This window comes from Vidua chalybeata, chromosome 6 (genome assembly GCF_026979565.1).
Source record: "Vidua chalybeata isolate OUT-0048 chromosome 6, bVidCha1 merged haplotype, whole genome shotgun sequence".
In the NCBI taxonomy this organism is placed as follows: domain Eukaryota; kingdom Metazoa; phylum Chordata; class Aves; order Passeriformes; family Viduidae; genus Vidua; species Vidua chalybeata.
In genome coordinates, this window is record NC_071535.1 from 44949082 (window position 1) to 44961550 (window position 12469).

General features: G+C 44.3%; 1 protein-coding gene across 1 annotated transcript in view; it reads left to right on the forward strand.

The window, feature by feature from the left end:
* The first annotated feature begins 11828 nt into the window (after nt 1–11828).
* CHKA (choline kinase alpha) overlaps nt 11829–12469 on the forward strand; it is a 40523-nt gene continuing 39882 nt past the window's right edge. Inside the window, exon 1 of the mRNA XM_053946653.1 lies at nt 11829–11851. The gene's annotated coding sequence lies outside the window, so the exon portion shown is untranslated. The remainder of the gene's footprint in view (nt 11852–12469) is intronic.

The following is a 12469-nucleotide window of genomic DNA, read 5'->3' on the forward strand; positions in this document are numbered from 1 at the left end:
AGTTGGAGTTCTTCGCTCATACATAATTCACTTAATACTTCAGAGTCTGCTTTATAACAATGAAGAGCATCAGGGTGATCTTTGGCTCTTTGGTTTTTAATAAAAGAATGTTAGGAAACTTCTGGGCACAATGGACTGTTTGTATGTATGAATCAGCTTTCTAAGTCATTTTTTTCAAAAAGATCTGAAACACCAGAGTTGACATAACTATGTATTGCTTTGGTCTGTAGTATTTGTGTTTCTACTCGACTGTGGATTAAGGTTTCAAGTTTTTGTATCTAGAGGTGTAGAAATACAAGTTTCATGCTAAAACAGGTGCTGTTGGGTCAGCTGAACCCACTGTTGGCTGCTCAGGATTTTCATGTCAAGCCCAACTCTCTCTGCCCTAAAGATCAAGAGCTTGAGTTACATGGCCACTGTGTTACCCAGTGGTGAAAGCATTAGTGGTGAGAATTAAGTGTAGAATTGAACCTAAGACTTGTAACTTTGTCAGTCTTTGGGAAAGGCCTTGTGTCATGCCAGGGTGTGCATGTTTTTAGAATGCGGGTGGATCTCTCTGTGCAGTCCATGGCTCATACTTTCACACCTTGGCCTTCAGTTCAGGAGAGACTGCACAGATGCTTTGGTGAGTATGCTCACAGCTCTAGTGATTGGTCTTGTGGGGTCTTTAATTATCTGTCTGTAATTAACTGTATCATAAAATGGGTTAAAGGAGAGAGAGATGGGTTATTAAGGGCTTGCCTTAAAGTCAGAAGTGTCCAGGAAACAGCTGATGACAAATGACACTAATACAGCTCTTTCTTCTAGAATTCACAGGTGTTGTGACTGGATGCTATGCTCTACAAGCATTTCTGGCTGTACCAGCAAAAGCTGAACATAGTCTCTACGTACTTTTACCTGCAGCCCTTCTGTGTCCTGCTGCTCCTGCTTGCAGGTTCATACTCAGTGCTCCTCTGGCAGCCTCGGTGGGTGTAGTGGTGGAGGGTTGGTTTGCATAAATGTCATTCACCTGGATGTGTGAGGGAAAGGGGGTCAATGCAGCAACTAAACAGTGCCCACCACTGTAGGTATTTATGACCAATGTGCTCAAGAGTGAGGTTAGGGCTTGCTATACCATCATCAAGCAATGAGAGCAGATGATAAAACAGAAGAAATTGTAAGTGAATCGTGCCCTTAGAGGAAGAAGCTGTTTTCCTGGAGTGGCTGATCCTCCTAACTCGTAGTTCAGCCAGCCCCTTAATGAGAGTTGCTTTCCTTTTCCTTTGGTGTGAAAGTAAGTACAGTAACTCTGGGCATCAGGATCTCTGGATTGGTCTTGTTCACTGAACAACCTTCCTGTCTTGGAGAATCTGGAACAAAAGCTCCTAGTCATTTCCATGGTCATGTCCTGCTGTACAGATGTTTGTGTTACAGATACCTTGAAAACAAATGTGTTCCCCCAAGTGGGGCAGGTGGGCAGGGCTTCCACAACCCCAGTTGTGCCCCCTTCCCCTGATGCAGGAAGTGGGCATTTTTTCTTTTTAAATCTATATGTGGATTGGTGCATCTCAATGTTTCCATAACCTTGGTAGTAGGGGAAAGTGTATGTTTGTCACCTGTATGAGAACCTGACAACCTGGCCATGTTTCTTGTCCAGATTGCAAAGCACTATGGAGTTCACAGTGCTTTGACTGTCAGAGACCCTGTTTAGGTTTGACATCTCATTGCCCAGAATACTGGTGAGAAAAGCAGCCACAGCTGAGTAGGTTTGGGGTGACCACAGCACCTTTTAGCAGGTTGAAGAACTGGAGGAAGTGTATTATAGATAGGCTTTGCCACCTCGTTGTACATTATGTGTAACAGGTTGTTTAGCTATAAAAGAAACACCCCAACTACTATGAAAACGGCAGGCTGGCTGACTGCAGATTTGGGAGCATCCTGTCACATGTAGTTATGCTCCCAACCCCTTACATAGCCAAAGTATGTTCATGTCTCTTTTTGGCTGGGTTTTTTCTCTGGTTTCTTGTGCATTTTGCCTAGTCCTGCCAGTTTACCTTCTTTAAAGTCAGCTCAGAAGCAGTTCTTTGCTCCCCATATGTGTAGGGTTGGTTGCCCTTTTTAGAATGAAAGGTTGAAGGCTTGGGAGCTGTGCAGAATGAGACTTACTGAAAGTCAGCTAAATTTGCATTATATCGTCTAGTATCATGCCTTTTCCTAAATCCCCCTCCGCCATGAGTATTCTCTTGTTTGGGCTGGGTCTTAAGTAAACCTATGGCCTTGCATAATCTCTGTTGGCCCTTCCTAAACTCTTGATTTCACAAAGTAGGGAGGTTATGGTGGCTTGCTGTTCTTCAGCATCACTTCATGGCAGCAACAGTAACCTTTCTTTGCTCTTTTTTGCCTGCTATAGCTCCTGCTTTTTGCCGGCCAAGGGAGCTTCTGTGGCAGTTGTGCTTGAGTTCATATACCTTGTTTACAAATATTTTATAACTATTTTTATTATTGCAAGGTATACCAGTTATTTCACTGTTACTCCTCCCCACAAAGGAAATCCTTTACTTCTTCCCAGGCATCTACATTTGACTTAACTGTAATTTTACTTGGATATATTCTTGCAAGGAATTTGATCAGAACAGTTCCTGCCACAGACACGGAGTATGGGTGGTCAAGTGGTGTTGTTGGAGGACTCCTTGTTGCATGTGCAGGTATCTCAATGCTGAAACGGATATGGGGCCAGTGAAAGTGTGTTGCTTGGGAATGGCCTTATCTTAACAAGCAGAGATTTGTGTGTTCAATAGTGAGTTTCAGTGAAGTGTGGAGCTATTGATGGAGCCAGCAAACCATAGGTTTTTCCACTGCTGCTTTATGATGTTCATCAGAAGTGAGTTATATTTAATAATTAGATTTTTAGTCCTTTTTTTTTTACTTCAGTCCCCATTAATTTAAGACTTTGACTTAGTGATCCTTGTGGGTCCCTTCTAACTCAGAATATTCTGTGATTCTCTGTAATTCCCATGTTTGGCCACACTATGACAACCTTGGTGGTAAACTGGTAGATCCAGTAAGATGTGGCCAGCAGGTCAAGGGAGTGATTCTTGCCCTCTACTATGCTTTCATAAGATCCCACCTGGAGTGCTGTGTCCAGGTCTGGAGTGCTCAGCACAGGAAAGACACAGATGGGTCCAGAGGAGGAGCACAGAGATGATAAGAAAGGCTGGAGCACCCTATGCTCCATGAGGCTGGAGACTGTGAGGACAGGGAGAGAGCTGCAGTTGTTCAGCTTGGAGAAGGGCCACAGAGAACTTTGGAGCACCTTCCAGCACTGAAAAGGGGCCTGCAGGAAGGCTCAAGAGGGACTTTTCACAAGTGATAGGACAAGGGGCGATGGCTATAAACTGCAAGACAGGAGGTTTAGATTAGATGTTAGGAAGAAATTCTCTACTGTGAGGGTTGTGAGACACTGAATCAGGTTGCCCAGAGAAGTTGTGGATGCCCCATCCCTGTCAGTATACTCACACGTTCATTCATCCCTGCCCCTTCGGCAGGATACTTGCATCCTGTTTCTTTCCAAGGTAATTCCTACCTTGCTACAGAAATATTTTTCAAAATACTTTCTTTTCCTCCTTTGAGTTTGCAGAGAAACCCTGAGGTGAATAAAACTCAAGACAATACTGTCTGCAATTCCATAGCCAAGTTGCAAAAACATTCCAAGTGGTAAAACGATGAAGCTTAACTGATCAACAGCAGTGCAAAATCTTTGCAACTGACTTTGAAATACAATTTTTCACAAAGTAATAACCTCTCATTTTTTAACAAATAAAACCATGAGGCTGACTATGCTAAAGTTCCCCTAAAACTCAGTGTAGAGAAGCAGGCATTTTCAGAAGTTCTAATTTGACTAGATGGAATTCAACCCATCTTTAGAGGAAAGTCTCAAAATAATTTAAAAATTAACAAATAAGAAATTCAAACCCTGCTTTTATACCCCCAAGGAAGCCAACTGGCTTGTCTCACCTGTGCATTGGTTTAGCATAATAGTATTTTGCATCTGGAAATTGCTCTGTAAAATGCTTGTTGCATTTTACTGATTCATTTTTCACACCTGCACTACTTACAGGTTTGCCTGTTGCAAACCAGTCTCCAGAGGGGATGCCAGTAATACTGAGCAAAATTTTCCTGTCTGAGGTGACACCGTGTCTCTCCCTGGACTTGCATGTGCTGGCGTCTGCCAGCTGCAGCTATCTGAGCACGGTTACAGCGGAGGTGTGAATCAGAGCCGCTGTCTGGGGTCAGGGCAAACCTGCAAAAGTTTCTCACTATAGCCCACCTATCCCTTCATTAAAGGACTCTGCAGCAGGATGTGGGGAGTTATGCTGGTTTGTACCAAGAGGCAAGACTTCCAAAAGCCAAAACACTTAATGCAGCTTTGTTCCAACGATGGCTTCTCCCCTTCCTCTCCTTCACTGTTGTGGACTAGCTCTTTTATCCATTGACTGTTACCCTTCCCAGCACTAGGTGGCACTAAGATTCCAAGAGAGGGACTTCTCAGCCATGTATAGCCCTGCTCCCGGTTAAGGGATCAGTTTGTATTAGTTCCAAGTTGTTTGGCCATTTATTATTTTGTATGTGAGGTATCCTGGGAGTGTATCTGAGTGTTACATGGGGAAAGAAAACAACCAGCCGTGCTCGGCAAGGACAGTTTGGGAATAACTTGGTGCTGAATGCTGCTGTGCTCCTGCTGGTTTTAATCCTTTTGCATTCCACCAGGAGTTTTCCCCCTTCAGCCTTCTCCATGCCTGTCTCTGTTTCCGTTAGTCAGAACGACTCCTGCCAAGGGCAGGCAGGCCGCATGTGCTGCTGTGCCCTGCATCCTGCTGGGAGCCACTTGCCACTGTGTTAAAGGTCCTTGTGCAAGGGGCACTACCAGTACAGGAGCAGTGGGACATGATGAGAAAAGAGTGGAAAAAAGCAAGCAGTGTATCATCCTCCTCTTGTCCCCTGAGTCTATAGGAATTCTTTCTTGGTCGAGATCCAGTATTAACACTTGCCTCAGGAATGCCATAAGGGTTCTTGAGAGGGAAGGGTTGTTGGCTGGTCTTAGAGCTCCCAAAATCAAGTGAGAGCAAGTTGGCTGCTGCCTGTCCTGTTGCTATGCAGTACTTTTAAATTAGTATTTGCTATGGGGTTGTACCTCCACGCTATGTGCTAGCAGCTGTAGGAAGATCCTGGCCATCTAGGCAGCATCTCTTTCTGGAATACTGAACTCTCTCATGTTTGGTTTACTTGCTATTCTCCTCCACACAGTGAGGTATTTATTATCTGAGCAGACCTGGTAGAATAATTTCTGTGAAGTCTTAACAAAAATGATGGATGAATACAAAAAATTAAAGGTGTAGCTGAACACTACCTGACTTTCATTCAACCCTGTCTATGTGGCCATTTTTCTTTGTTCTGCAGCCCTGCCTTGCTGCTCTCAGAGAAACCATGTGGTTTAGTCTACAGACTCTTACTTTTGCCCATGCCTTTTTTAGATCAAGAATTACCCAGAACAATGCAGCAACAGTCTACCACATATCCCAAGGGTCTTGAAGGAGATCAGAGTTACAGTTAGCAGTTCGTTCCTTAAGGGAACAGAGCCGTGACACACTTTGAAATAGCATTGATCTCCTAAACACTGATTAAAGTGCAGAGAAAAGACCTTCTGTAGAGGTTTAAGAGTTCCCTGACTGCCTGGGACATCCAGTCAGGAGTGACAATGGTCAGGGGTGCAGGAAATCTTGGTTGGCTGTTATCAGTTGCTTGTGTCCCTCTGGGTCCCAGAATCCAAATTTTATTTGTTTAGTAAAAGCAGAACAATACCTGAATGCTGATCTGCTCTGAAAGTCTGGCTTAGGTTGGGTGCTCCAGAAAGTCAATCTGACTCACAGAAAGGAAGGTGGGGAGATAGGAGGCTCTACCAAATCTATAAAATCTATCAAAACAGCATCTTTAGATGCTTTTAATCAGTGACTGAGTAGTCATAGTTATCAGTGGGTTAAGGGCCCTGAGAACTAAGCTTTTCCACAACTTACTGGGAAATGCCTCTGGCAGAACTAGCCGGCTGGGGAGGCAGAAGGGGATCTGCCCCCTCACTGCAGCTCTCCCAGTCTGCACATGCAATCTGTGGTCAAAGTGAGTTGGTGACAAGCACAGCACTGTGCACTATAGAGTCTGAGCCATCCCATGCTGCCATTCATGCTGCAGTCCCAGCAACACAGGGGAAGTTTCTGGAGGAAAGGAGCAGTTTGTTTGAGTGCCTGGGGATCAAGACTTCTTGGCTGCATTGCTCAGGGAAGATTGCAGTGGATATTCTTTTATGTAGTCCTGAACTTTTCCACCTTATATTTATTACTTCTGTTCTTGTGCTTCCTTCAGAGTCACCTTACTAGACTTCCCTTACACATCACCGAAGCATTTGAAGTCTGGCTCCTCATCTGTGATCTGTCTGCAAAACAGAGATTATCTTGCCCATCACCTAATAAAGCCTTTAAGTCCAATAAAGCTGTAAGCTCCTCAGGACAAGGACTTTTCCTAGTTATGTAAATTTTTATGTATGTAGTATGAGCCTTGAATTAGGTACCTGTATCTCATATAGCTAGAACAGTAAAATTATTAAAACACCTCTTTTTTTCATTTTAGATTGTAGAAGATATAGGGCAACAGTGACTTTCCTACATTCCTTTTTATCTTTTGGAAAAGCTTTTACCCCTGCCCTAACCTACCATATCTGTACAAGTGAGACTTGCACCTCTTTTGTGTTGCCAAGCAACATAAAAGATGCAGTTGCAGCCAGTAAGAATCCGTTTGGACTAATTAAATGTTGCAAATCCATTATGGCTCTCTTGTTGGCACCTGTAGATACAAAAAGGGCCTGACTTATGGCAGTGCTTGGCAGGCAGAAGTGCTGCTGCACTCGACTTCAAAACAGTGCAAGAAGGAGGAGTCTTGGCTGTGGAAAGCAGGTGTAAAGCCAAGAGGAATGGCTGTGTGTCTTGTGACCTTTGCTGATTGCGTGATTGCCTGACGTGGCATCATATGATAACCCCCAGAGACCATTAAGAATCAAGCAAGGCTTTCTCACCAGGATGAAAGGTTCCACAAAGCTGTCATAGCACATGCAAGTAGACAAGGTGGATGACTTTGGTGAAACTCCAGGGATTCGGAAAGTGTTTGTTTGGTTGGTTTTACACCCTGCCACTGCTTTCTGTTTACAGGCAAGCCTGTCCCCCTCTCTGTAACATGGATATAATTCTTTTCTCATTTTTAAATCATCACTTTTCCACACCAGAGGTCATCAACTGGGAAAGGATTTAAAAGGAAGAGACATTACTCATACCCCAGTATCAGCCAGTATGGTATATAATCATGAGCTGTTAAGCTCAGCAGAACCTTTCACCTCTCTATAGCTGGTTCATGTGGGTATTTACTGGCTGCAGTAATATGCCATTTTTCACCAGCTGGTTCTAATCTTATTGCAAGATCTTCTGAGCTAGCTTCACTGCAAAGATTTTAACTGGACTTTGGAATCCTAAAGCAGCAAAGATTAAGTAAGTGGTGAATATTTCTCACCATGAGAGTTTGTTTCAAGGTTATTCTTCCATTTCTTCACTCACTAGGACTCTAAAATTTATTTCTGTGGCTAAAAATTGCCAGTCCTTACCAGCACTAAAGACTGAAACTGGTGATTTCTGTCCAATTCCCAGCAAAGAGGAAATTGTACTCCAGCATTCACTTTGAAAAGTGCTTGCAAGCACGGTTTTCTGGATCCTTGCCTGCTGCGCCACTGGACCACTCCAGTGGTTTGAGAGTGGAGGATGATCTGGGTGGTGCTTGGAAGCAGCACCAAGCAGGGAGAAGACAGTGTTGCTGTTGTCTGCACAGGCTGGAGCAGTGCTTGGCTGTGCACGAGTCTGGAGGTCACAGCTGCCCTCACCAGCTCAGGCTCCTGTAGAGAAGGACACAGCCCGTCTGGGAAGGGCAGCACGGGGGTCTTGCACCTTGCCCTCTCCAACTTGAACCTGGAAGCAGGGGGCCTGTCTGCCTGTAAACTCTAGGGGTGCATTGTTTGCTTGAGGACTGGTTTGGGTTGTGATTTTTTTTTTTTTTTTTTTCCCCGGTCAAGTTTTCCCCAGGAGAGGGAGCAGTCCACACAAATGATGTCGAGAGGAATGAATCTGCTTATTCCAGCTTCAGCTTAACCGTGTTTGCTGTATTGCTGTCAATGTCTTCTTTCCTCCTGCTCCTCATTATCCGCTCTTTTTGTTTCACCTTCTGACTCCTCTGGTAAACTTGCAACAGCTCCGGCAGTCTGGCCCTTCAGGGCAGGAATTGCACCTCTTTGCTCTGTAAGCCCCCTTTCTCACCACAGTACTCCCAAGGCTGCTCCCCAGTGCCTGGTCCCACAGCCTACATCTGCATAACCGGGCCCTGAGTCAAAGTCACTTCATTCCCAGCACGGAGTCCCGCTCCGTCCCAAGCCACAGCGCAGTGGCTTGGCGGCAGCTCCTCTGGTCACCATGGTGACAGTGGTCAGGCAAAGGAGGACATTGGTTAATTCGGGAATTCAGGACTGCTTTGCTGAAAATCTCCTTTTTATTCTAGCAAGAGTGACTTCCAGAGGCTTGCTGCTGGTTAGGTATCCATCTGGAGGTTGACTGCTTCCCTAGCAGATGATTTTATTTCCAGTAACATATGCGTAGAAAAACAGATGAAAGTTGGGGGTTGTGGAGTTCAAAACCACTGCTGCCCAAGTTCCTGTCTTCATGGTGTCTTTTGTTCTGTCAGGAAAAGTTCCAAAGCACAGTAGCCTGGTTACCACTTAAGGAATGGATTGTGGTTTCTTGTTGACTTGCTTCACTATTTATTCCTTCCTTCTTTCTTTTTTAAATAACCAAGGGGGATGGGGGGGATGTAACAGAGCTAACTTTGTGTTACTCAAGCCTCTGCTGCATTGTATCCCAGTGCACCTGATATAAAACCATCTACTGACAGGTGCTGTGATTCTTAGCACTGCTGTAAGCTGAACCACTCTGGGAAAATTTCCAAGGAATAATGGGTGGAATTCTCAAGGACAAGATGAGGAGGACAGCACAAGGTATCTGTTCAACAGCATTCCTGGGAAACTAGTGTGCCAGGGAGGCTGTCATAGCAGTGACTGGCATGAATAATAGTATTACTCTTTCTTTTCATGTGCCACTGGAAAGATCGAAGAGGTTTTGTGTATGGATGACCTTAAAATTAAGGGCAAAACTTGAATAGGGGATTTGCAGCAAAGACTTGAAGTTATAAAGCTTTTAGGGGAATAAACTGTTTTTAGGGGAATAAACTGCTTTTAGGTCTGGATAAGACCTGCGGCTGCCTGCTTAGAGATGGTCATCTCTGATAAAGACATTTCCTGGGACAGATGCAGTCTTTTAAAAACACAGAGTGGCAACAATTGCATCTCTGCAGTGTGCTATCTGAATGTCTGATACAAAGAAGACTACAGACACATGCTGTGATTTTTAATGCTACTGTCAGCTGAACCACTGGGAAATTTTCCAGGGAGCATTGGGCAGAGTTCTGAAGGACAGATTGAGGACAGCACAAGGTATAAGTGCTAACAGCATTCCTAGGAGACTACTGTTCTAGAGCCATAGCCTGAAACAGAGTAAACTCTTAAGAGTATAGCCTCTTCTAAGTTAGTACAAGCAGCCATGCTGAAGCACTTGCAAAAAGCTTGTGTTGTGAGCAGCCCCCTCTACTCCCGTTTAACGGAGTATGTAGGCCATGCTTACGTCCCTTTTTCTGTACATGAGCACAGTGGGATTTAAGATGTGTGTGTCCTTTCTTTGGGTGGAAGGGTATATTACACTTGAGCAATGAGGCACTAGTTGGAGTATGACAGTTTGCTCTGTCTCTGTTGGTGAGTGTTATCTGAACCATCAGATCCTGTCATTCATGTTGATTTTGCAGCCTGGAGGGTGACACTACACAGCGATCAGGGTAAACATTTCACACAGCAGCCAAAGTTCACTCTTGCAGGTCTGAATTGTCATCTCTGCTTCCAGGTTACATTGACAAAATGGAATAAAAAAGGAAGGAGGTAAGTGGAAGTGGGTGAGGCAGTTTAACTCATATCATTGATATGTCCATTCAAAGGGCAACATCAGTCAGCTGAGCATGAGTAAGTTCCCATTTATGAAGGCCTGGCCTTAGACTCTGGACCTCCACAGCTGAGGAATCACTATAGGGCCACAGAATTACATTTTTATTGAAAAAAGCGTGACATGAACCTCAATATAAATACCATCTCCACCTCAGCCTTGTCATGTGCTCTGAAATAACAGGGTGCATTACTTCATTTTGCCATCTCAGCATAGACCTGTTGGCTGCTACCACCCAAGGGACAAGTCTCTTAAGATAGTTTATAATCTGTCTTATAATCTTTTTGTTCAGAAGAGATCCCTAGGCAAGGAATTCCTGCTTCCTTTTAAGGCTGGGTGTGCAGCAGATTTTGGCCACCCTCTTTAGGCTTCATTTTAGTGTCTTTTTAGCTCTTTGCTTCCATGCTTCATTACTTCAATTGTGTGTCTTAAGTTTTAAAGTTATTTTCAGATGTTCCTTCTACTTGCTGGCATTGCAGTGCCTGGATATGTCTGTATCTAAAAGCACAACAGTGATGCTTAAACTGTGACAGTCATGCACAGTCCCTTTTTGCTTGAGTCTGGGCATTTATTTAAACATGGAGGAAAACTACCGAACAGGATAGGTTCTTGCAAGAAGCTAAGTTCAACTGAAGTTTTGGATGTGACCTTAGATGGGTTCTGACAACTGCCGGGCTCTCTCACTTTTACTTGCATACAAATCTATGTAGGGAAGAAGTTCCTGTTTAAAGGGTTGTGATTTTGTCAGTTTGTGTAGGAGTCTGGTTAAAGGGCAGATTTCCAAGTGCTATTAAGAAGGAAGAAGGAAGAAAAGGATATTTGTTTAGAGAGATCTTCTCTACTGCCCATCGTCTCCACAGTGCTGCAGATGAAAGATGTTTTCAATTCTACTGTGGGATAGAGAAAGCAGCCCAAGTTCACAGAGCCCAAGGGTGGCATTTTTCAATAGTACCAGCTGCTTCATAAGCCAATGGCTGATTCGACTCTGACCTCCATGGTAGTGGCACCAGGCCAACACTGTATGCTCCAGCAAATCATTCCCTCAGGCTCTGTAAATCCTGTGCTATTGTCCTGCTTCTGGGGCACTGAGAGAACACCCTATGTCACTCATGCACCAAGAGCAAATTATGCAGCGAGGGTGGTGACAGTGCTGCACTCAGCATGCAGGGCTGGAGCTGAATCCCTAATTTTGGTATATCAATAGCCAGACCACTTCCAATGAATGAGCATCACTTGTCTGTTTTGGCATTTGCAGAAGTGCACGTGTCACACTACCTGCTGAACATGAGGCTGTGGAAAATAGAGGCCTCCTGAGCTGTGAATCAGAAATAGAGCAGCTGACACGCATGGACTGCCCTTATTCCCAGCTGGAAGTACTATTTGCTGCAGTTCAAACTGAACACAGCCTCCCAGCCCTTCCTGCTCTGTCTCTTCTCCGCTCTTACAGTCAGCATGTACAAACCTTTTTGTTACAAACTGAGACGCTGTGTGAGAACACAATGTCTTCACCCACAGCAGAAAGGCAAAGTCTCTTTACAAAGACTTCCACTTATGAGGGACAGCAGAAACATTGGTCCTGTAGCCATGTTTGAAAGCTGTTGTTTCTCCTGTTTCTACCAATTTACTGCCTTTCAGCTGCTCTGGAAAGGAATAAAGACTGGATGAGTTAGCAAGAGACAACAGAGAAGGTGAGTGGCATTTGCATGAAAGATGGTAATAGGAGAAGGGGGGAGGAGGTAGAAAGAATGGAGCAAGCACAGAGGTAAGAGTGACCTTGGTAGGAGAGAATAACAGACAGTGATGGTCCAGAAGAAGGAAGGGCAACAGACAGTGGACAGGGGAGACCTTGGTAAGATTAACGAGACACAACTGTGCTAAAGCGGAGGGACCTTGCACTGAGATTTCCAGGCAACTGTGCAACCATTTTCTCACGCAGTGAAAGACATAAACAATCACACCATGTGGTAGAAAGCAGAAATACAAGAGTAAGGGATTTTTCTGTTTCTTCTCCCAATTTGGTGAAAAATTTTGCCCTTTCTCCAGAGTTGGGTTTTTTCCTAGAAGCCATTTCTTCAGAAGACATGGTCAATTTTGCAGTTCCCCTGAGTTTGGATTTTAACTATACATACAGTATAATGCCTTTGTTTGAAGAAATGTCGTGCACAAACAGAAATCTGAGATTTTATGACTGGTAGACCAATAATGATTTGAAGGAAATTCCTCTCTCTGTACAAGTTAAGACATGTCAAATTAACTCCTCCTCTAACTTTTGTGGCACCATCCATGCAAACTAGTCTGAGCAGGTA